The sequence below is a fragment of the Arvicola amphibius genome, chromosome 5 (genome assembly GCF_903992535.2).
Source record: "Arvicola amphibius chromosome 5, mArvAmp1.2, whole genome shotgun sequence".
Classification (NCBI taxonomy): Eukaryota; Metazoa; Chordata; class Mammalia; order Rodentia; family Cricetidae; genus Arvicola; species Arvicola amphibius.
In genome coordinates, this window is record NC_052051.1 from 43,845,063 (window position 1) to 43,868,624 (window position 23,562).

The 23,562-nt window shown below is 45.1% G+C and overlaps 1 pseudogene; it reads right to left on the reverse strand.

Annotated features, from left to right (window-relative positions):
* Positions 1 to 8: 8 nt before the first annotated feature.
* LOC121677196 lies at positions 9 to 1,979 on the reverse strand (annotated as a pseudogene).
* Between the last annotated feature and the right edge of the window lie 21,583 nt (positions 1,980 to 23,562).

Genomic DNA, 23,562 nt, shown 5'->3' on the forward strand with positions numbered 1-23,562 from the left:
AGAATACCTTAGGACCACTCAGGGGTCGTTCTGACCCATTCAGTATCCTGAGAAGTGGGAACTGAGAAGCAGTTCTCCATGGCTTACTGGGCATTTCTGTCTTCAGTAGGAAACTTCTGAACAGGCACAGAGGGTACTCACATACCCTCAGACCAGTCTGACACTTCAGACTGAGCAGCAGTGGATTCAGGAGCTGGCATGGTCCATTTGCCCCAACACTCTTCCTTGATTACAGCATTTTCATCTGTGCTTGCTCTCCCTTCTTCACCTCTTCTTGGTCTCTATAGGAGTAGAGTAGGCATGACCTCTCACAGGTCCTCAGGGGTGATGGTACCACACATGCTCAGAACTTCCCTATCTAGCATCCACTATATCAGATGCATGGGACGGCAAGGTCCACAGAGCACAGAGGAGAATCTGTGTTATATAGCACATGGTAGTAGGTAGGTTGATATAAGACACCTTTAAGGACCTAGTTGTCAGCCCTGGGATCAGTCACCACCAGAAGACGTGGCTTTCTGAACGTTACTTGGATCTGGTTAGTGAAAGTCCCAGATATGATGTAGCCAGCAACCAGACTGACTCCAGTGTCAGCAGCAAGTATCAACACGGCTCGCTGGCTGGTGTTCCTGGAGATGATGCTGACATTGGCAGGGTTCTCAATGGCAGCAATGGCTGCAGATTTGCCTGGGAACTTTTCAGATTTGTCATGTAACTGCCACGGCTTTTCTGTTTGTAGAGTTGCTGGTCCATCTAGAAATCAAGGTTGGTGCCACCAAAGCGGGGCACTGCTGCAAGGAATTTGAGAACATCCTCCATCATTTGCAGGACCTTGTGTGAGTGTCCCTTAATGGTTATGATGAGAGTCAACCACCGCACTGCATAGACCCCTGTCTTGGAGCACAGGAAAGCTGAAAGATCTTCTTAGTTGGGAAAAGGCTGTGGTTTTAATTAACTTTCCCTGCAACATCTACTGATGGCTTCTGGGATAATTTTTTTTATTACATTTTATGTATCATTTTTGTGGGGGGAGGGAGCAGCACAACATAAGGCCTACAGCGTGTTAGGCAAGCATGGCAGCACTGAGCCATATTCTTTTTTTTTTCTTTTTTCTTTTTTTGGTTTTTCGAGACAGGGTTTCCCTGCAGCTTTTTTAGAGCCTGTCCTGGAACTAGCTCTTGTAGACCAGGCTGGCCTCGAACTCACAGAGATCCACCTGCCTCTGCCTCCCGAGTGCTGGGATTAAAGGCGTGCGCCACCACCGCCCGGCCACTGAGCCATATTCTTAGACCACCCTACCTCCCCGTCCCCCATTAGGTAGGAAATGTAACCCAGGCTGGCCTCGAACTCACTTAGCCTCTCATGTATTAGATTTACAGATGTGTGTCAGCACACGCTGGTGAATAGACCTTGATGTCATCAGAGTTGTGAGTTTGACACCTAGCGGGGGCTGAGGCGCCCGAGACAAAGAGTCTGTGAGGGAGAGAATACTTCTTTATGTAGCAGCAACTTTTCCCTTCATAGGTGATGTGCTTTCTCTTTTAACACACAAGGCTTTGTTTGTTGCCTGGGCACCTGTGAACCACTAGGAAGAGGGACCCAGAAAGGGCAGAGGAAGTGGATTAAACACCACATATTTTCCTCTGACGCGTGAGTGCTGGCCAAAGAGTTTTGGGAAACAGCCTGTTCTCCACCCTCCACGCGGCCATGGCACAGTCTGTAGTCAAGACACACTGACCTGCCAGGGAGACACACACCGGGCCCCACCCTGGGAGCTGTCCGCAGTCTGAGCGGAGCGGAATCTTAGGGCTCCTGGCTTCCATTCCTATGAGGCAACCTCCGGTGGCGACGAAGTGTCCAGAAATAGCAGCAGCCCCCTTGAGCCTTGTGTCCTTCTGAATTCTGGCAGCTTTCCATTCCCTCCTCCTCTGTTCTCTCCGCCATGCGTCCAGAGGACGTGAGGGGATTTGTCTCTTCATCTGAGGGTCTCCCTGGGCTCTCTTTTCCTCATTTCAGGATTTCTTCCTGATCCTAAGCATTCTGGGAAGGAAGCCATCTGCCTTGAATGAATCAAGAGAGAACTTGTTCACATTCCTGACATTCGTACCCACTAGTGCCAACAATTGAGAGACTGAAATTTTAAAGAGATTTCAGAGCTTGGAGAAACTTTGGAGTTTTAGGGAGATTCTGGATACTTTCAAGACTTTGAGCATTTTTTTAAAGACTGGATTTTTAAAGTGTTTTTTTTTTTTCTTTTTTTTTTCTTTTTGGTTTTTCAAGACAGGGTTTCTCTGTGTAACAGCCTTGACTGTCTTCATACTCACTTTGTAAACCAGGCTGGCCTCAAACTCACAGAGATCCACCTGTCTCTGCCTCCTGAGTGCTGGGATTAAAGGCGTGTACCACAAAAAGCTTCCTTGCTACGTCATCCCAAAGTTTAAGAAAGGATAAGCATGCACATACCCATAAGTGGAGGATGGAGTAGACGCACCCTTGCCCGGGAGCCTGTTTTGGAACAACATACCTCCTTCTGTGATGATGGTATGAAAACACGTAGCAGAACGGAGCCCTGGTGACCCGGTCACCTCGGAAAGGTCGACTGCTTGGCGCTGTCCCACGTGAGCTGTGAGACACAGCTGAGTCCCAAGTGGGCCATCATGCCGATTTACCAGACTCCTGCAGCTCCCAGGTCTCACGTCCCCCGTTTATTTAAGAGATTCACTGTGAAAGCAGTCTTTTCATTTTCAGTAAAACATTAAACCGTTGTTTCAAGAAGGATAAATTTTGATTAGAGAAAGAAGTCACACCACTTGCTTTCCTCAAGTGGCTGACAGATCGTCCCTACAGATGGCCTCATCTGACACAAATTTTCCTCCACGGCTTTGAAATGTCACCTTTAAAATAATGTACAAAATTTCCATATGCACTTGAGTTTATTATGTATTCTAATGTCTTTTGTCTGTCTTCCAATTTTCGTGTTTTCTTTGAAATAATTATTATTGTAGTTTCACCACTTGTTTTAATGTTTCTTAGTCTCAGCTTACCTACACTGTTTTTCTCTTTTCTTCTAGAAATTTCTTTGGTTCTTTGCAGATACTCTTTTAGGAAATAAAAATAGCAGCACTAACACTCATGTCTGTGCTCTGTGCCAGGTGCTGCCAGAAACAGTTTCCTGTGTTAATTAATTCAGTCTCTATTACAAGAGCATTTACTAATTCTGCTAGGCATCTGAGGAAATTTGTAGTGATGGTTGTAAGGTTGGTGAAAAAGAAAGACACAGTGGGCTGGAGAGATGGCTCAGCAGTTAGGAGGACCTGGGTGGGAGGCCCAGCACCCACATGGCAGTCACAGCCAGCTGTAACTCCGGTTCCAGAGGATCCAATTCTTCTGGTCTGCTGCACAGACACATGCATGCAGGCCAAATACTCATGTACATAAAATAATAAAATAAAATAAAATAATAAAATAGAAAATAAAGACAGACGGACAAGGGAGACAGCAAGCTGGAGACAGCACAGACTTTATTGTGGAAGAGACCTGTCGAGGGGCAGCAGAGTGCTCACCATCTATTTCCAAGAGGACAGAGAGGAGAAAGGGGACTGGGAAGCAACTTTTTTTGTCCAACCAGGAAAGTAAAATGAGTAGTCAATTATAGAAGAATGTCAGGTACTCATAAAAACTCATTACTGGAAAGGAAGATTCTAGAAAAACAAGTTACTAGTTGTGGGAGCCAAATTACTTTAGTGCGAGGAACTGTCATTGTTTAAACAAAGTGGGGGCACTTTACACAGAGTGTGACCATGGCTCCCCAGGGCAAGGCAGCCACCTACGTTTGTCCAGAAGAACTCAGACTTACTCTCTCGTTTTGCTTTTTCTTTTTGCTCTCCCTCAGCAGTACTAGAGACCGAACCTACGACCTCACACGTGAAGTGAGGGCTACGGCTTCATAGTTCTCTTTCTCTTTTGAGTAGGATTGTATCATGTGGGTGCTGGGCCTCCGACGTGCCCTCCCTCTGCAAGGCCAGCGCCTGCTCTAAACCACCAAGCCATCTCTCTAGTGGCCATTCAGATCTTTGTATCTCGTACAGTTTTCTCCTGGTTTGTTTGCATTGCTGTGGGGAGCTTGGCATTGCCCTCTAGGCTTTTGAATGGATCGTGTACACTTCTTATCAAGAGCATTCCTTCTCCAATGACATTGGCTTTTATTGCTATTATGAGTGAAAAATATTTTCTTTCATCATCATTTTTTTAAACCATAGTTACTATTTGATTAGAGGAAAACTTCTTGTATGCTAATTTCGCAATCTGCCACCTCATTAAAGTCTCAACTCATTACCAGAGACACTTGTCCTGCCTTTCCAATTCCAGGAGCTTGCTTACAGTAGCCACAAATTATGATGACAAGGCCTCCTTTGTGTTGAGTTTACCGTTCTGTCCTCTTCTCGGCTTGGACTAGGGAAGGCATTTAGAACTGTGGTAGATCCCGTGGCCGCAATGACTGCCCTTGCTCGGTCCTTCCCATAAAGGTGGCACCATTCAGCATGGTACTGTGGGTGGTAGTGAGGAAACATCTACGTTTACCGTCTTACTAAACAGTAACTAAACCCAGGTATGGATTTTGCTAAATACCATTTTCTTGTTTACCCCTTCAAACATATGAATTACAGTATATGTCCTAATATTGAACCACTTAGTTAATAACACGATTTTATTGGCAGTTAGGCCTGTTCTAATAGTTAATTTAGAAATGAACGGCTGGGCTGCAGAATGTTCTCCCCCTTGCCCTATTAGCAGCTTCAGGACAGAGATTTTGCCAAGAGACTCATTAGTATGAGCCAGTGAGTAGTTCAGTCCCCCAGTGGCCAGAGCCAGCCTTTGACAGTGGCCGGGGCTTCCTCAAGGGGCAGAGCTCCAGCTCAGGAAAAGGACCAACAGGGTGGAAAGCGGCCCACAAGATGGGAGAAAGTATTCAAAAAGCATACACCAGACAAGGGCTAGGACACTCTAGTAATTCAACTCAGTGGAAAAAACAACCCAAACAAGCTGAATTTAAAGTGGACTAGAAACCTTCACTGGTTACTTGTCTTTGTCTCTGCCCAAACCTTGATACAAACACTAAAAAGGAAGGCTTAGCGAGCTCCCGGTTTCAGATGCGCGAGGCAGCTCATTGCTTTACACAGTGTGTTTCATGCTGGCCCAGGAATCAGAACAAGGGACAGGGAGATGCTGGTCCTCAGCTCCCCTTCTTTTTCTCTTATTCTGCCTGGACCCTGTAGCCAGCCTTCCTCTGTCCTGCCAGCCAGCTTCTAAATCACGATGCAGAGACTTATTATTAATTTTGAAAGCTTGGTCTATAGCTTAGGCTTGTTTCTAACTAGCGCTTATAACTTAAATTAACCCATTTCTTTCAATCTACATTCTTTTACATGGCTTGGTTACCTTTACTTTGTAATGTCCATGCTTCTTGCTTTGGATCCTTGCTGGCTCTGCCCTTCTTCTCCGTGCTCTCTGTGTCTGGAATTCTTCCCGAGCTATTGGCCATTCAGCTTTTTATTAAACCCATCAAAGTGACCTATCTTTATTCAGCGTAATCAAATATCCTGCAACAGAACTCTAAGCCAACCGTGTGGTGCTGCCCACACTCAGAAAGTGTCCCCCCCCCCCAGTTAATCTTATCTGAAAACACCCTCACAGACACACCTAGAGTGTGCCTCCCCAAACTCCTAGGTGATTTAAAACCTAGTCAAGTTAGCAATAGAGACTAACTGTTAAAAAAAAGCTTAATAAACATTTCCTCCAAAGAAGACACACAGTGGCCAGGAAGGCATATGAAACAGTGCCAGCATCACTATCCATCCAGGAAATGAAACTCAAAACCACAGTGAGACAGAAGGGGTATTACAAGAAAATCCCCAAAGATAAAGATTGAGCCGGGCGGTGGTGGCGCACGCCTTTAATCCCAGCACTCGGGAGGCAGAGGCAGGCGGATCTCTGTGAGTTCGAGACCAGCCTGGTCTACAAGAGCTAGTTCCAGGACAGGCTCCAAAGCCACAGAGAAACCCTGTCTCGAAAAAACAAAAAAAAAAAACAAAACAAAACAAAAAACAAAAACAAAGATAAAGATTGATGAGGATAACAAGAAAAGGAAACTCGAAAGCTTTGTTGGTAGGAACATAAGTTAGTATAGCTGTTGTGGAAAAGTGTGAAGGTGCCACAAAGAGATAAAAGATTAGACTAGACCTCTGGCCAGCAACCTCAGCACTGTGTATCCATCCTAAGGCAAGGAAAGCAGCAGTCCAAGAGGCTGCGGAATTCCCACGCTGCTGCATTCACCGTGGCCAAGCCACAGCACACTTGAGTGTCTGTCAGTGAACAGGGAAGAAAGCAAGCGTGGTATGCATCGTCGATGGGATACTATTCTGCCGAAGAACGAAACCCTGCCATTTGTTGTGGCACGGGTGAACCTGGAAGATACTATATTAACTAACATAAGCCAGACACAGAAATAAAAACAATACATGCTCTCACTCACAGGGTCTCAGTAAAACTTGAGTTGTAGAAGCAAAGCAGGGAATGGAGGTTACTAGGAGATGAGATGTTGGCTGAAGACACTCGTAGGTAGGAGGCACAAAACTGTACAAGACGACCAGAGTTAATGACATCATACTCCAAAGGGGTAGACTGTACTTCAGGGTGACCAGAGTTAAGGGCACCACGTTGTAGTCTTGAAAAATGTAAAGAGAGAAGTTGCTGTTTGCTTTACCAAAAGAAAAAAAAACCTATACAGTGCAATGTATTTGTTAATAGCAACATTACCATCCCACAATGTATTTCAAAATACTGTATTCTATATGATAAAAATCACCGGATTATCCATACATTCAAAGATATTCAAATAAAAAATCTCCAGAGTGCTAGTTTGTAGACTTTGATATATAACATTTAAATTATCATTGCTGAGCTGGGCGTGGCGATACACACCTCTAATCCCAGTACTTTCGGGCGGAGACAGGAGGCTCTCTCTGGGTTGAAGGCTAGCCTAGTCTACACAGTGAATTCCACTAGAGTCAGGACTGCATAGAGAGTCTGAAGTCTTTTTTAATTTATTATTATTTTTTTTTAAAAAATAGGAGCATTATATAATCGAAGCTCATCACTACAACCCACACTTAAACAGTTCATTTGTGTAGTTCTTTGAGCTTCGGTAACTTTTATCCTTTTATCTATGGAAACATAGCCTCAACTAAGACAGAGACTAGCCCCCCGCCCTAAGAGGGTTCCTTGTGGACTTTGCCTCGCTCTGTACTCCAGGCCACCACAATGAGAAGCATTGGTGCTTCTCGTCACCAATCACCACCCTGCCTAGACTTCTTTTTGTTTTGTTTTGTTTTTTGTTTTTCAAGACAGGGTTTCTCTATAGCTTTGGGAACCTGTCCTGGAACTAGCTCTTGTAGACCAGGCTGGCCTCGAACTCACAGAGATCCACCTGCCTCTGCCTCCCGAGTGCTGGGATTAAAGGGGTGTGCCACCACTGCCCAGCTCAAGACTTTTAAATAATGATGTGTACAGTTTGTAACAACTTTTTGCTTTCCCAGCCATTTTTCTGAGATTTATCCATAGTGTTTTGTATTATTTCATTGCTTTTGCTAAATTGCACAGGAAATTTTAAGAGGTTTGGCAATCTTACAAGGTTTGAGAGTAAAAAGAGATCTGATAGGAAGTTCATGAGGTTAATAGCTCCCATCTCCACAGAAAATCTCGTTTCGAGTCTATGACTCTGCTCCTCAGAGAATGCCTGTTTTCCTGGGATCAAAGAAAACAATGAGCCTTGCTTGGGAGTGGGCGTGGGGTGGCGTGGCAGCAGCAGCCTCCACAGGCAGCAGCCTGACTCCTTTCTCCGCTCTCTGCATCCTCTCCAGGGTCTATGCTTCCTTTGTTTCTCTCTCTGTCCTCACCCCCTACTCTAGTGAGTCTGGTTTACAGAAGTCTGGTTTTGGCTCTGCTGATGGGGGCTTACATGTTTTTAAATAATAATGTCTTAAGGCTCTTTTGGTTTCTCTGGCTTAGCGATGAAAGAGGATAGTGATGTGCACAATTGCTACACGCCTTCATGAGCTTTCCTTCTTGCCTCTTCTACTTCACAGCTTTTGCTGATGAGCCGTCAGAGTTTGGCAGTAAACTGTTGCTTTGTACAGAATGGAGATTGGTCTGTCTACAACAGCCATCCTTACAGTTCTGGATGACTGAGCATATGGCAAACCAAAGCAAAAGAATGCATAACAACTTGCAGGTAGATAGCTAAAACCTCCAGCAGAAGTCCACCGGGAAGATGAGGCAGCCACCTGGAGTCCCTGATAGAGTCCCAGGCAGAGCCAGGTGCCCTCAGCTGAGCTTCACAAGTAAAAGAACCAATAGAACAGAGATGGTGTCATCAAAGTGGAGTCTCACAACATCCAGCCCACAGCACCTGGGCAAGCTGAGGCTGACAACCTCTTCCCACTGAGCTTTTTCTCCATGGATGAGCTTTCCCTGGCTGAACTTCTGGCTCCTTTCTTCCCCTGCAGGCACTTTCAGCGTTTTTTTCTCTCTCTCTTGAGCTGTTTTGTGTTTCTCTTCTTCCCCATCACAGAGTTGGAAGGGTAGCCCATCCCCAGACAAGAGGAGTTGGGGGACACTCTGAGACACACGTGCTTGGGTCCGAAGTGGGAGGGAGAGCACAGGCCGCCCTCCACAGCCAGCTTCTCAGGGAACTCAGGAGCTCGTGGTAAGTTAACAACATAATGTACAACTCTATGGATGACTTCCTGTTTGACATGGAAGGAAGTCTGTTAGTTGCACTGTTTTCAGAGAAAACCAAGAAAGTTTTAAAGACTCTAATGTTTAATGGGCAAACTTTCTTCTCTCCTAACTGTTCGATCTTTCATCTTGTCTTTCTGGGCCAGGGGGAAGGCCTTGCCATTCCCTTGGGTCTGAGGCATTGGCATCCTTGATGTGGTTGATCATGCTAATGTCAACAATACACATTCTCTCAGGATTTCACCGGCTCCCTACAGTCTGTTTATTCTTGCTCATGTCAACAATACACATTCACTTAGGATTTAGGGGTCCCCACAGTCTGCTTATCCTTTGCACAATGTATAAATAACTTCTGCAGTAGTGAGGATTGAGCACATGGCCTCGAACGCAGCAGGCAAGCCCTCTACCACAGATTATAGCTCAGCCCTCATTTTACTTGATAGTTTGAAACAAGCTGTCCTTGACCTTACTCTGAAGCCCACATAGGACTTGAACTTGAGATCCTCTGCCTCACTCTCTAGAATATATGCCCAGGCTCAGCTTGTGTGTGTGTGTGTGTCCACATGTGTGTGCACGTGCAGACACATGCTATGTATGTTACGTGGTGGTCAAAGGATGATTTTCAGAAGGAAGTTGTTTCTCCCCTTCCACCTTGTCGATGGAGGGTCTCTCTTACTGTGTGTGCTGCTGTGCTGTGTACTCTAGGTTAGCTGGCCTCCAGCTTCTGGACCAGTCCCCTGTCTGCCTTCCATCTTGCCATAGATGTTGCTGGGATCACAGATGGGTGTCCCCATGCCCAGCTGTCTGTGGGTCCCAACCATCACAGCCAGGTTACGGGGTTTGTGCCGCCAGCACCCCTCCCTGCGGTGAATCTCTCCAGCTCTCAATTTCCTTTTGAGTAAAGTAGCAGCATTCTTGCAGGATGTCTGCAGCATGGGTTCCAAACCCCCCCCCCCCCACCTTTTTTCCCACTGCAGTTTCTAGAGTGGGACATCCAGACTTTTGATTGTTCCTTTTAGGGCACAGTTTTTCTATGTTGCCCCGGAAGGCGTTGGTCTCCTAAGTACCAGGATGACAGGTATGCACCACCATACCCCGCTGTAGCTTTTAAAAATACAACTTTGAAATGTGCAATTAGAGTCCCATTTTGGCACAGACTGCTCTGTTATGCCTTTGATCACAGGTTCCAGGCTGTTCCTCCTCAGGAGAGCCTGGCTTTGCTTTCAGGTCTCTCTGATTTTTATCTCCTGCAGTTCCTCTCATCTTTTCATCGTTATTGTTTTTTCTGCCTTTGAGAACCAAGCTGTGAATCCGACCCAGTGTTAGGGTGTGAATTAAGTGAGGGCCTTAATGACATTCCAGATCCTGATGGGTGTCTGGGACAACAGCCTGAGCTGGAATCGCAAGTCTGACCTGTCAGGGTGACACAGGGGACAGGTCTGAACAAGGGCCTTTCCTGATGCAAGGCCCCAGGGCTTCCTGGAGGCGTCTGCATACCTCCTTGTCCACAGGAGGAAGGCCTCCGAGGTCAGGTTTGCTGGACCAGTGAGGACAGGTAGGATATTTCAACCCAACCTCTAGCTTTTCCCCCGGCTCCCCCACGTCTCTGGGGCCACATCACCTGCCTCTCTGTTCTTGCTGCTCCGTTCTCCTGGCTGTTGGAAATCTCACTATCCTTTTGTCTTATCCCCTTCAGAATGGGGTCCCATGAGAGCCAAGATGCCACTTGTTGGATTTGCTCAGCCAGTTTTCTTGGAGCGCACGAAGCTAGTTGTCTTAGTTAGGGTTACTATTGCTGTCAAGAGACACCACGACTACATCAACGCTTGTAAAGAAAACATTCATTTGGGGGTGGCTCACAGTTTGGGAGGTTCCATCCATCAGCATCATGAAGGGGAGGATGGTGGCTTGGTGGTGCTGCAGGCAAGATGACAGTCACACTGAGAGAATCTTGAATTAAAAACAACCTCAAAGCTGGTGCCCCTGCAGTAACACACTTCCCACAAGGCCACACCTCCCAGTGGTGCCCCTCCCTATGGGGACCATTTTCTTTCAAACCACCATACCAGTGTAGGAGCTGTAACTGTGTGAGACCTCCGCAGGGTGTGTGCTGCTCTTTGGGACCCGAGTTGCTGTGAGACTCACACTGACACACACTAACACAGGCCTTTCTGCTTAGTCTATTTCGGTCCTGCCAGGCATCCTGGGTGAGCAATCATTGAGACCCCTGTGACTGCTTTCCATCTTTTACTTTCTCCTCCTCAGAGCTGATAGAACTCCAAGCTTAGGCCCTAGTGGGTATTTTTGCACTCCCTCTCCATGCGGGAAGTTTCAAGTCCACCATACACTGCGGCGTGGCCATGGGATGGCTGCACACACTGTGGCGTGACCGTGGGGATGTCTGCACACACTGCCGCGTGACCATGGGGCTGTTCTACTGAAGGGTATTATCCATTTTAAAGTTTGATTAATTTGCTTTATTTCTCCCCCAAAGTCTCTGGCAACCCATATTTCCACCAAGAATGTCTGGGTTGTGCCTTTGACATTATATCTAAAAAAAAAAGTCATCATCAGACCCAAAGTTACATAGATTTCATTTGTGTGTTTCTGTTTTCCTCAAATAGTTTAAACATTTGGGGGGCATTTTTTTTTCGAGACAGGTTTCTCTGTAGCTTTGGAGCCTGTCCTGAAACTAGCTCTTGTAGACCAGGCTGGCCTTGAACTCATAGAGATCTTCCTGCCTCTGCCTCCCAAGTGCTGGGATTAAAGACATGCACCACCACTGCCTGGCTTGCAGGAGGGATTTTAAATTCTAACTATTTGCATTAACGTAGATCTCTTTACATGTCGGTTCTCTTGATGGCCAGAAGAGGGTGTCACATACCCCAGGGCTGGAGTTCCAGGCAGTTGTAGGCTGTTAGATGTGAGTGCTGGGAGTGAAACTCAGGTCCTCTGAAGAGCAGCAAATGCTCTAACCACAGAGTCATCTTTCCAGCCTTCCCTAAAAGCCCTCCTCTTAAAACTTTGGTTTTATATTTAGGTCTATAATTCATGTTGAGTTAACTTCTGTGTACCGTGGACACCTGGCCACATTATTTTCTTTTGTGGCAAAGGTTAGCCATTCTCCTGACTGCCTTTCTGCCCTTGTCAAATGTCAGTACACTGTCCGTGGTCTGTCCTCGCTACCCTGTTCTTCACTATGTTTGTTCCTCCTCTAACATTGGTTATGCATGCAGGCTCACTAGCCCAGCAGCTCCAGAGATTTTTCCCCCCTGAACCTCCTGTCTGAGTGTAGGAACACTGGGGTTATATAATCATGGCTTACCTTATGCTGTGTTCCATGGGTTCCGAGGATTTGAACTCAAGTCCTTCCTCATGATTGCTGGCAAATGCATTCCCTCTGATTTCTAGGCTTTCATCATAAAAGAGTTGAAAATTGTTGAATGCTTTCTGCTTTTATGGTAACTATCATGTGAATTTCCCTATCTAGCTGGTAATATGATAAATAGTATGATTTACAAATATTGAACCAATCTTACATTACTAGAAAAAGCCTTCCTTGACTGTATAGTATTTTTTAGATTTATTTTTATTATTTTTAAATATGTGTATGTGTATGGGGGGATATGCACACATGAATGTAAGTACCCAGAGGTCAGAGGTATCAGATTCCCCAGGAACTGTTACAGACAGTTGTGAGCTACCTGATATGGGTGCTGGGAACTGAACTCAGGTCCTCTGGAAGAGCAGTATGTGCTCTTAACCATTGAGTCATCTCCCAAACCCCCAACTATGTAGTATTTCTGGTTCCAGCTTACATCTGTCTCTCAGTCTATAACTGTATTTATGTAGACAGAGTTTACATAGTTCCTCCTGGTCCTGCAGCCATTTAGTCCCAAAGAAACACACAGAGGCTTATAACAATTATAAACTGTCAACTCAGGATTATTATTAACTAGTTCTTATAACTTAAATTAACCCACAATTCTTGTCTGTGTTAGCCATGTAGCTTGGTACCTTTTATCAGTGAGACATTCTCATCTTGCTTCCTCTGTGTCTGACTGGTGACTGCAGACTGAGCCTTTACTCTTCCCAGAATTCTCCTATCTGGTCTCTTTGCCTATACTTCCTGCCTGGCTACTGGCCAATCAGCATTTTATTAAACCAATACAAGAGACGAATCCTTACAGTGTACAAGAGCTTTAGCCCACAGCATATCTATATGCATTTTTTATTTTTTTGAAACAGACCTTACTGTGTAGTAAGACTCCCTAGACCATACTATGTTGCTCAGGCTGGTATGGGTTCTCTCCTCTCACATTCGACCATGCCCAGTTTGTTTTTAATGTTTTAAATGTTTACTAATTGGGTGTGAGAGGGAAGTCAGCGAACAACTTGAGGAAATTGGTGGGATCTGTGGTGTGAAGCCACACAAGCTTGCCCCCTTCCTTCACAGCAATGACCCTTCTAGGCAGAGCGAGGGAGAGTCACTCCAACCCTGGTTTGTATTCAGACGTCTGCAATTCACCAAATCAATAATGGAAGTGCTCTTGCCCGCGTATTGATCCTAATGACTTGCATTCTGGGTGAGAAAGCCCTGAGAGCTACATCTCTGAAGCCCTGGTATCTTTCTAAAAGACATCAGGAAACTGCTTATCCCATGACCTCGGGTGTCTGGTGGTTCTGAGAAGTTAATTGTCTTCGATTTGTGCAGCTTTTTCCTTCAACAAGCCTTCTTTCACTGGAGCTTCTAGTTCTCGAGAAATTGCTGGGACGGATGAAAGCTGTTTACCGTCAGACCAGGGAACTTTCCATACATGTTTCTTGGTTGCACACCAGTGATGGTGAGTGAGCTAGGGCCTTCTCCCGCCACTAAGCCACGGGCTCTGTGTTCTTCCTCTTTTCTTAAAAGCACTAAAATATTAATCAACAGGTGAGTGTTAATTAAGCGAGCCTCAGGATTTTGCTTGGTGAGTGAGGGCAAGGCCAAGGTTGTATGAATGTCAGTATTTTACCCGTGGTGAATAAAGAAAACAAAACAAGACCTCCAAGCTCAGTAAGTCAGGGAGGGAGGGAGGGCAAACAGGTGAAAGGAAAGCCAGGTGTGGCGTGGCCTGTAATCCCAGTATGATGGCTGGGAGCTGTGAGTTTGAGGCTAGCCCAGGCTAAATAGTGAGTGTCAAGCCAGGGCTCCAGGGTGAGACCCTTCCTTGCCCCACAGAGAGAGAGAGACAGAGAGAGAGAGAGAGAGAGAGAGAGAGAGAGAGAGAGAGAGAGAGAGAGAGAGAGAGAAAGCAGAAAAGATAAAGATAAACTTGTGAGCCTAGGTACTGAGGAGACTGAGATAGGTGGGTCATGAGTTCAAGTTCAAGGCCTGTCTGGGCTACACACTAGCAAGAGCAAGAGAAACTTAGTACAATAAAAAATCAAAAGGCCTTTGGGAATATAGCTCAGTGGTAGGGTGCTTGCCTGGCACATACAGGGTCCCAGGCTCCACAAAACAAAAAACCATGAACTAACAAGCCTGATATCCCTAGAACCACACAATGCACACAAGCTCACATGCACTCATACCCCCCCTTTAACTTGTGTTGTACTGAACATTCAGACCCCTTTCCCTGCCATTATTTCCCTAGTAGCCGAGTATAACAACTACTTTCATTATATTAGGTGTTAAATAACCCAGAGGTGATCTGAACTATACAAAGGGTGTACAGTACTTACGTACACACACTATGCCATTTATATAAGGGACTGAGTGCATGTGGTCATGATGTCTGTCTGTGTGGGAGGACCCTGAAATGAAGCTACCCAGGGATGAGCGTACTGTCCTGCAGGAGCCCGGCTTTGACCTAAACCCTCACTCTTTAGCTGATGTCACAAAGTTTCCACAATGAGACTGAGTTCCTGTTTTGTTGTTGTTTTGCTTGTGTTGAGATAGGGTTTCTCTGTGTAGTCCTGGGGGTCCCAGACTCACCCTGTGGAGTCCCTGTTTTTGTTCTTACCTTTCCCGCTCCCCCAGGCAAACCCAGTGTGTTTCCATTACCAATCCACCGCCTGCTTTCCCCTTTTACCTTCTCTGCCCCTTCTGTGTCTGGTGACCCTGGAGTGCTGACCTGGGTGACCTCTAACTAAACTGACTAGCCACCCTGGGGGCTGAGCCCATGTGAGGAACACTCAGTTGAGTATGAGAGGCGAGGAATCCAAGTCCCTTTCTGGTATCTCTAACAGGAAGTTGTCCTTCTCTCCTCAACAAGACACATAACATCTCCGACACAGAAATCATTGTGTCACCTCTTCCAGCTGACAGCAGGGACATTTCCTGTCTGCCTGTCTGCTGCAGTGTGCTTGCTTGTTACATATAGCAACCAGCAAAGTCTATGAGGAGCAAGAAAATGGTTAAAATAAGTCACTGCCTTGGGGTTTTTCTGGTTGTCATGGACACCAAATTTTCTATTGTTAGCAACTCTCTGGTCTCTATGGTGAGCTAACACTTAGAGGGAGAACCTTAGGCAAGAAAGACAATTGGATGTTGAATGAAGGGGGGGGGTAGGGCAAATTTGGGGAGGACAGACAGATGGGGAACGGCTGAAAATAAGACATTCCAGTCTCCCCCTCCTCCAGTAAACATTGTATTTCAAATTAGTTTGATTTTTGTTTTAGATTCATTCCATCTGTTCCTGTTGAGGCTGAAAGATCATGGTATCTTTACCAATGACCAGGTAAGTGTTAGAGGTGGGAGAGACCTCTCAGGAAGAAGTATGTGGATACCTATGCTGGATGTGTTAGCTGAGGCACATGTTCTGCAGCTGGGAAGGGACCCAGGCCATGCCCTGAGTCCTGTCTTAGTGAGTGGCTGAGGCTCAGATGGGGTCCTCTGATTCAACTGATGAAGGAGAAGGCATGCGGGAAACTTGGTCTGCCCTCTGTCTGGCATCTATAGTACTGTCCTTTGCCAACACAAGGTGACAGTTTTAGTGTAATGATCTGTGCTGTCTATTTAAGAGACAAGCCATGCCCACTCCCTCCCTCATCCGCTGAGGCAAGCTGCTCTTCAGCTTCCAGCCTGAGTCTCTTCCTTTTCTATCTCCCTCTGGAAGAAGCAGCTTCTGTCTCTCCCTTCTCTTTCTCTCCCCTCTCTTTCTCTCTGCCTCTCTGCTCTTCTCCCCTTCTCCCTTCCCCCTCCATAACCCACTAAATAAATATCCAACCTCACTCTGCATGGTGTGCCTATCCGGCTATCTCTCACCTGCTGCATGGCTCCCTGCCTAGGACCAGCAGTCTTCGGGGACCTGAGGCGTGGTCCACTGCCCACTGCAGCTACTTGGGATCTGCAGCATTTGTATTACTTCATTACACTTAGGAAGGGAGTGGTGTCCGGCTGGAACTTGGAATAGCCAACAACCGGGGCTTAGCTGGCTGTGATGGTTGAGGGCACAGTTTCCACACAAAACCACATCTATTGCCAATTTTAAGTTTTAGGGGATCTTCAGAAAAAAAAACCTGTAAGTTTGGGTAAGCCATTAAAAGTCTCAGAGGACTCATTGGAAGCTATGAGGACTCACTGGATTCATTCAAAGGAGGAGAAGCATGGAGCAGGTACGGCAGAGTTCTAGATGTGAAGCTCCATCGTTCCCTCCCAGAGAGTCAGGCTGTGATGCACTTCCAGCCCTAATGTAATGTTTACCAAGTATTGCTGACCAGAGAAGCTCAACAGAGTGTCAGGGCCTGGACTGTCCTCACTGAGATTTTATTATGTCAGCTTGAGTTCAGTCTCCAGGTCAGCTGACAGTGCCACATGGTTGGTCTTTCTGGAATGGCCACGGCAGAAGACTTAACCCAGTGTAGTCAGCCACATCTTAGACAAAACCACGCTATCACCAGATTTGCACAGATTTCCCCCCTCAGCCAACACAAAGACCAGACCTCCTTTTGTGTAGGGCCAAACTTACTACAGAGTCACATAGCAAGTTGGAAACAGAAAGTTAATTCACCCAGGGAAGAAGAAAGGTCCCTTGTCAGGAACAACTCGTGATTCTGGTTTCTTTGTCTCTCTTGCCTGGCGGGTCAGTCAAATTTATATCAACTGGCCCTCATGGCTAGGAACTGAGCTACAGATAGACAAAGCCGGGAATCTCACTGTGAGGAGAGCTTTTCCTTATCCACAATCCACACAGCAGGGCTAGCTGGGCCTCTCTGTGTAAAAATGAATGAAACCAAAAGGAAGAAGAAGCCAGGCATGGTGACTAATAACTAATACCAGCTCTTAGCAGGTTGATGCAGGGGATTGCTGTGTGTTTGAGGCCAATTTGGGTAACATACGGACCAGCCTAGGCTATAGACCAAGACTCTGCTTGAAAATCTTTTGTAACACCTACTCTGAGTCTGGCAGCTAAGAAACCACTTAATAGCTAAGAGATGGGAAGTTGAGATATATGGAAGGGAAGTTTCTTTTGTTGGAGAAAAATAGAAGAAGGGGCAAGTTTTCAAAGTGCCAACGAAGTATCCTCAGTATCACTAGGGCACGATCTTAGAGAGTTGAAGGGCAGATGCTGTTGCTGGGATAAACACTCTGACCAAAAGTAACTTGAGGAGGAGAGGTTTACTTTGCCTTCTAGATGACAGTCCAATGTGAAGGAAGGAAGGGCAGGAGCACAAGCAGAAACCTGAAGGCAGGAACTGAAGCAGAGCCTGGGGGACACCGCTTATTGGCTTGCTCTCCGGAGCTTGCTCAACCTGCTTTCTCAGATGACCAGGCTATCTGCCCAAGGGTGTTGCTGCCCGCAGTGGGCTGGACACTCCCACATCAATCATTTGTCAAGAAAATGCCCCACAGAATAGTCTACAGGCCAGTCTGATGGATCCAATTCCTCAAACTGGGGTTACCACTTCCTAAGTGACCCTAGTTCGTGTCTAATTAATAAAAACAAACCATCAACCTGCAAAACTCAGGAAGCTGAGGCCAGAAAATATGGAGTTTGAGCTCAGGTCATCTCTCTAAACAAAACCCTGCCTCAAAAGGCAGTTAAAGAAAGAAAAGGAATGAGACCTGCCTAAAATAAAATTAGTGATTTGGGGAGAAAACCTGAGAGCATTTCCCAGGATGTTGAGAAGACTCAATTGCAGCATGCAGGTACACCAGGAATGAGATAGAAGCAGCTTTTCTTTGCATTACGTTTATTTACTTATTATTTAGTGTAGAGGTCAGAGGTCAACTCTCAGAAGCAGGTAGGTTTTCTCCTTTCATCATGTGACTCCCAGGGACTGAATTTAAGCTGTCAGGCTCAGCAGCCAGTGCTGAACCATGAACCATGAACCAGCTGAACCATGCCAAGAATCCTGTCTTGCTCCACCTTCAAGGTGCTTCCCAAGGGCCTGATGGAATTCAGATTGCACTGGGACCTTGTCTGTATGATCAAGAGCACATAGCAGAAGTAATAAGCTGAGCAATAATGTATCACCCTGATTAGGGCATGAAGACGCAGTGGGTCTATTTTGGTTGCTCTTTCTTTTTGAGTAACTCAAGCTTCTAGGTTGCAAGTGACCTGTGGAGAAGCCCATATGGGAAGGAGCTGAGGCCCTCTGACCAACTGCCATGTGAGAGTCCTGAGTCAGTAAGAGTTCAATAATGGCACCCTAGTCAATATCATGAGCTACCCTGACTCAGATCTATCCAGCTAAGCCACTCCTAGGCTCCTAGCAAGATAGTGTTTAGTTCTATTTTAGTTTGCTTAATCTGGAGCTGATTTGTTACGGAGCAATAGATATCCAATACAGTGAGGGAGTGGAAGGAGAGACAGAAGGAAGATTGGGAGAAAATTGAAGACTTTAGAGAGACTATATACCCATGGGAGAATTCACAGGCAAAGAGGAAGATTGTAGATGCCTTGTGGGGAAAGGGATGTGTGTGTGGGGTGTTAGGGGATGGGTAGTGAGGAGGGTGGGGGAGGGTCAGAAGAATGAGGGTAGAGGTTAGGTACTGAGGCCAGGGTGGGGCACTTGTTCAAGGTCCTCATTTGTTTGGTACTGCACTTGAGTTTGAGATCCCTTGGAAGCAGTGGTCTTGTCAAGCTTAGTCAAAGAAATAAACGGCACAATTACCAATGGGATCCTACAGGGAGGAGAGATGAAATTAGAAGCAGTATGAGAATTAATATGGCTAACGAAAAGCCATTGTAGGAATATGATACAAAACTGTAAGCTTAAACAGTGGAAAGCTTGGTTGTTTTTTACCCAACATTTGGAAGGCAAAGGTCATCCTTCTGTAGTATGTTCCAGGCCAGTCTGGGCTAATATGAGACTCTGACTCAAAACAAACAAGTAGAATTGAGACTCAAAATAAGGGCTTCTAAGATCATTTTTTCCTCTCTAGTGATCAATTTCTAGAAATGCTTTATTATTAATAATAAATTTGTTAATTTATTATAAATTATAATCTATAAATTATAGAAATGCTTTATTATTCTAGAAAACTGAGAATAATAGTGGAAATGGACACAGGGGTGGGATGTCTGTGTTTCATGAATTATTCTATTCAAACTCTAAAGTTGTGTTGTACAGCTCAATAGTCAACAACAGAATGATCAAGTGTGGCTATTTAAACCTAAATTGATTAAGTAAGACTCAAAACTCAGAGATTTAACTGATTTCAAATACCTAGAAGTTGCATGGGACAAGTAGTTGCCATATTGGACAGCCTAGATTAGAATGTCTGCAGAGAATCATGCATAGACCAGTGATGTGGGAACAGGAGAGATCATGCTTGTTCTAGATCACATGTTTCCCAGTGCATAACAAAATATGAGAATGCACCAGTTTTCTCTAATAAACTATGATCGCTTTGGTGCCAGAATGCAGGGTTATAGCAGGTTTCTGTGTCAACTTGCCTCAAATCACACGAATAGGGAGCTTAATCTGAAGACGTGTCTCGAGTGCTTTGATTGATTGTTGGAAGGCCCACCCTGATTTGGGGGACCACACTATTGAGGCCTCAAGGGTCAAGGAACTTCTGGGTTCTCAGTTTCTTAGGTGTGAATTAGCTGTCATTACTAGTTTAAAGCTGACTAATAACCCATCATCTCCCACAGGCTCCATTCCTCTAGAGAATGATGAGCAATACACACCATGGCATCATGATAGGTCTAAGTCCATTCACTTAGGAATATATGTAGATATTCTGAAGCAACTTCCAGCACTGCAAATTCAGATGCTCATTTGGGAATGACCCAATGCCCAATCCAAGGATACTTTAACAACAGGATGCCAAATAATAAAATGTATCACGTCAGCAGAGATGAGTAGAAACACATGGCTGTCTTCGTGTATATATATAAGTTTTTGATAAAATTAGAGGCAAAAGTAAGTCATTTGGTTTGCTAAATAATAGACTTATCAGCATGATGCTCCCAATAACCAAGTCATATTTTATGATGAATATTGCATATCTCCCGACTGAAATGAAGAATAAAACAAGCCTAAGGCCTAAAATCATTCCTATAATTTAATGCCACTCTGGAATTTCCAGCATCAGAAATCAAGAAGCACAAAGGGAAGGAACAGAGCGTGTTAAAATTGTAGACATAAGGGTGGGACAATGGTGGCACCTGCTTGGAGCCCAAACACTCAGGAGTCAGAAGCAGGTCAAGAACCTCAAGTTGAGGCTAGCCATGGCCACGCTGCACTGCACGGATGCATCTCATTTCTCTGCTTTTTGTGAGTGGCTCTTTAGTTTGTTGTATTGAGGACACGCTGCTGAGAGTAATTAGACTGGGGTACCAGAGCCCAGGTGTTCATGCCAGCAGCCCTGGTAATAGGGAGCAGCAATATCAAAAGAATCAATTTTCTTCTAGATTTGTCTAGCTCCCAGTTCACAGCTGCCTTCAAGTTGTATGAGCAAGGAGGCAAGAGCATGTCCCAGACTCCAAGAGTTCAAGTCCCAGCACCAGAGACAGACATCATGGTGGGGTCTCTAAGGAGAATCAGAACCCACATTACACATCTCTTTTTAGACCTTTTGAGGATGGAGGGGATTAAAAGCAAGACCTCACAAACAGAAACGGAAATGTTTCGAAAGCAATCAAAATAGATACTTGAAAGTAAACACTGGGGAAGCAAGAAAACAAAGGATCCAGACAACGATTATGTTTGGATGTGGGGGGGGGGTGTTAGAGAGGACACCCAGATGGATTACTTGAGAATAAGAAGTTTATTAAAGGAGTTATTAACAACATGTTTCTGTTTGATTTGTTTCTGTTTGTTTGTTTGTTTGTTTGTTTTGCTTTTAGACCCTTGTAGATGTCTTGGTTTCCGTTTTGGCCTTGCGAGGAGATGCATCTTGAAGCATGGTTGATGAATTTCCCTGTCTACTTAATGCTTCCCTACCTTCCTGGTTTTCCCTGTCTGCTGGAAGGCCGCTCTATCCCTCTGGTTTGCACGTTTTGCTTTCCTGGTTCCTTTACATGTGTTTTTTGTTTGTATGTTTTGTTTTCTTATTCTTTTTTAATGTTAAGTGCCACTGGCACCAAAACCAAAACCGCTGGAGACTTATCCATCCTCTGTTTCTGGGTCAGACGTCAGGACATAGCTTTTCTGGGGACATTGTCAGCAATGGTCCCTTGATGTCCCACACTAGTCTCTTGCCTCCAACAGAGCCCTGAGACACAGTAGAGAATGCCTTCCTTCCCCAGGGCGGACACAGCAGACACGGGGGACACGGGAACAACTACTTCTGTACTTTTTCTTCCTCTGAAGTCTTAAAAGCTCTTTGCTTCTTTGTTTCCTGTTGCCTTCAGGACCCTGAGATTTGGATGGCAGAACCCTGTTGCCTTCCTCTCTCATGATGGAACTTCGTGGGTCTAAACAGATGAATTTAAACCTATATTCTTGCTCTGTGAAAGGTTAAGAACCAGCTGTTAAATATTTCTTTGTCTTTACCCTTTGCACTGGACAGAGCACTCCTGGCCCAAAGGCCTCTGGAGATGCCCAGGGGAAAAGAGCCCTGGATCAGCTGGTAATGACCAAATTCCGGGCAAACAGCTGTGGGGGACGGGCCAGCATTGCCAGATCTAGGGCTGAAACTGTACCCAGACTAACACTGGGCCAGCACAGGATGCCTGAGCTAAGAATCTCTACTTACTTTACGTTTTTCCTCTCCTTGTAGTCACACAGCAAGCATGTGAAATATAACTTAGCAGCAAAAAATTAAAAGAATAAAAGTTTTGGCTTAAAAACAACATTAAAAAACCATTTTCAGTTAGGCGGTGGTGGCGCACGCCTTTAATCCCAGCACTCGGAAGGCAGAGGCAGGCAGATCTCTGTGAGCTCGAGTCCAGCCTGGTTGACAAGAGCTAGTTCCAGGACAGGCTCCAAAATTTCAGAGAAACACTGTCTTGAAAAACAAACAAAACAAACAAACAAACAAAAACCCCCAAAACAAACAAAAAAACAAAACCATTTTCATTGGGAAAGACATTTCTCCCCCTCCTCCTCTTCTTTCTCCTCCTCCTCCTCCTCCTCCTCCTCCCTCCTTCTCCTTCCCCTCTTCCCCCTCCCCCTCCTCCTCTTCCTCCCCCTCCTTCTCCTCCTCCTCCCCCTCCCCCTCCTCCTCTTCCTCCACCTCCCCCTCCTCCTCCTCCTCCTCCCTCCTCCTCCTCCTCTCCCTCCTCCTCCCCCTCCTCCTCTTCCTCCTCCTCCTCTTCTTTTTTTCTTCTTGTTTGTTTTTGTTTGTTTGTTTGTTTTCTCAAGACAGGGTTTCTCTGTGTAGCCCTGGTTGTTCTGAAACTTGCTCTGTAGACTAGGCTGGCCTCAAACTGAGAGAACCACCCGTCTCAGGGGTTAAAGTTATGTATCATTATACCTGCTGCTAACTATTTCTTAACAATAGAAAAAACTACTTCCTTAAGTCTACATGACAGACTCCACTCTTGGATTCTTTGTGTTGTCTTCCTCACATCTTAAAGAGACAGTGGCATAAATGCAGAGGTCACTCAACTGCACCGCGACTCTGAGAATTGTCTGCTTATGTTGTTTGTATCAAAAATGCAGCCACTTTGGTTTTGTCCAATCATTTTTATTGGGTGCTAAAATTATTTTTTATATACTCAGTTAAAATACACATGTGCATATTTATCAATGTGAGTATTTTGGTGTTGTATTAAAGGCCTGATAAATGCATACTGCCTTACAAACCTAAGTACTCAGAACTTCTTAAATCCTAGTAAAGATTTAGCCAGGCAGTGGTGGCGCATGCCTTTAATCCCAGCACTCAGGAGGCAGAGGCAGAAGGATCTCTGTGAATCTGAGACCAGCCTGCTCTACAGAGCAAGTTCCAGAACAGTCAGAGCTACACAGAGAAACCCTGTCTTGAAAATTAAAACAAAATAGTAAAGTGTTATATTGGTTCTATTAAGTGTTTCTTGAAATCTTAAAATGTTAATTACATATAACATTCATTAGAGTTGTAAGATAAATATTTCATTTAAGCTGCAATTTAATGTTATAGTCATAGATTTTGATAAGGAATCCTCCCAGAACAGGTTCTAAATTTTAAAAAAATTAATTCAAATTTTATTTCATTTTGTATAATTGTCATAGGTAATGTAAAAATCATGTTTCTTTTTTCAAAATATGCCAATATTAAAGTGTTTTTATTAAGGCTGGGCTACATGTAAAATAATGGATACACATGTTTGCTAAAGAACTTCATGCTGTTTCTTTTCACAGTGAGGATTATAGGAAATAGAACCTTAACAACAACATTCAAAATGC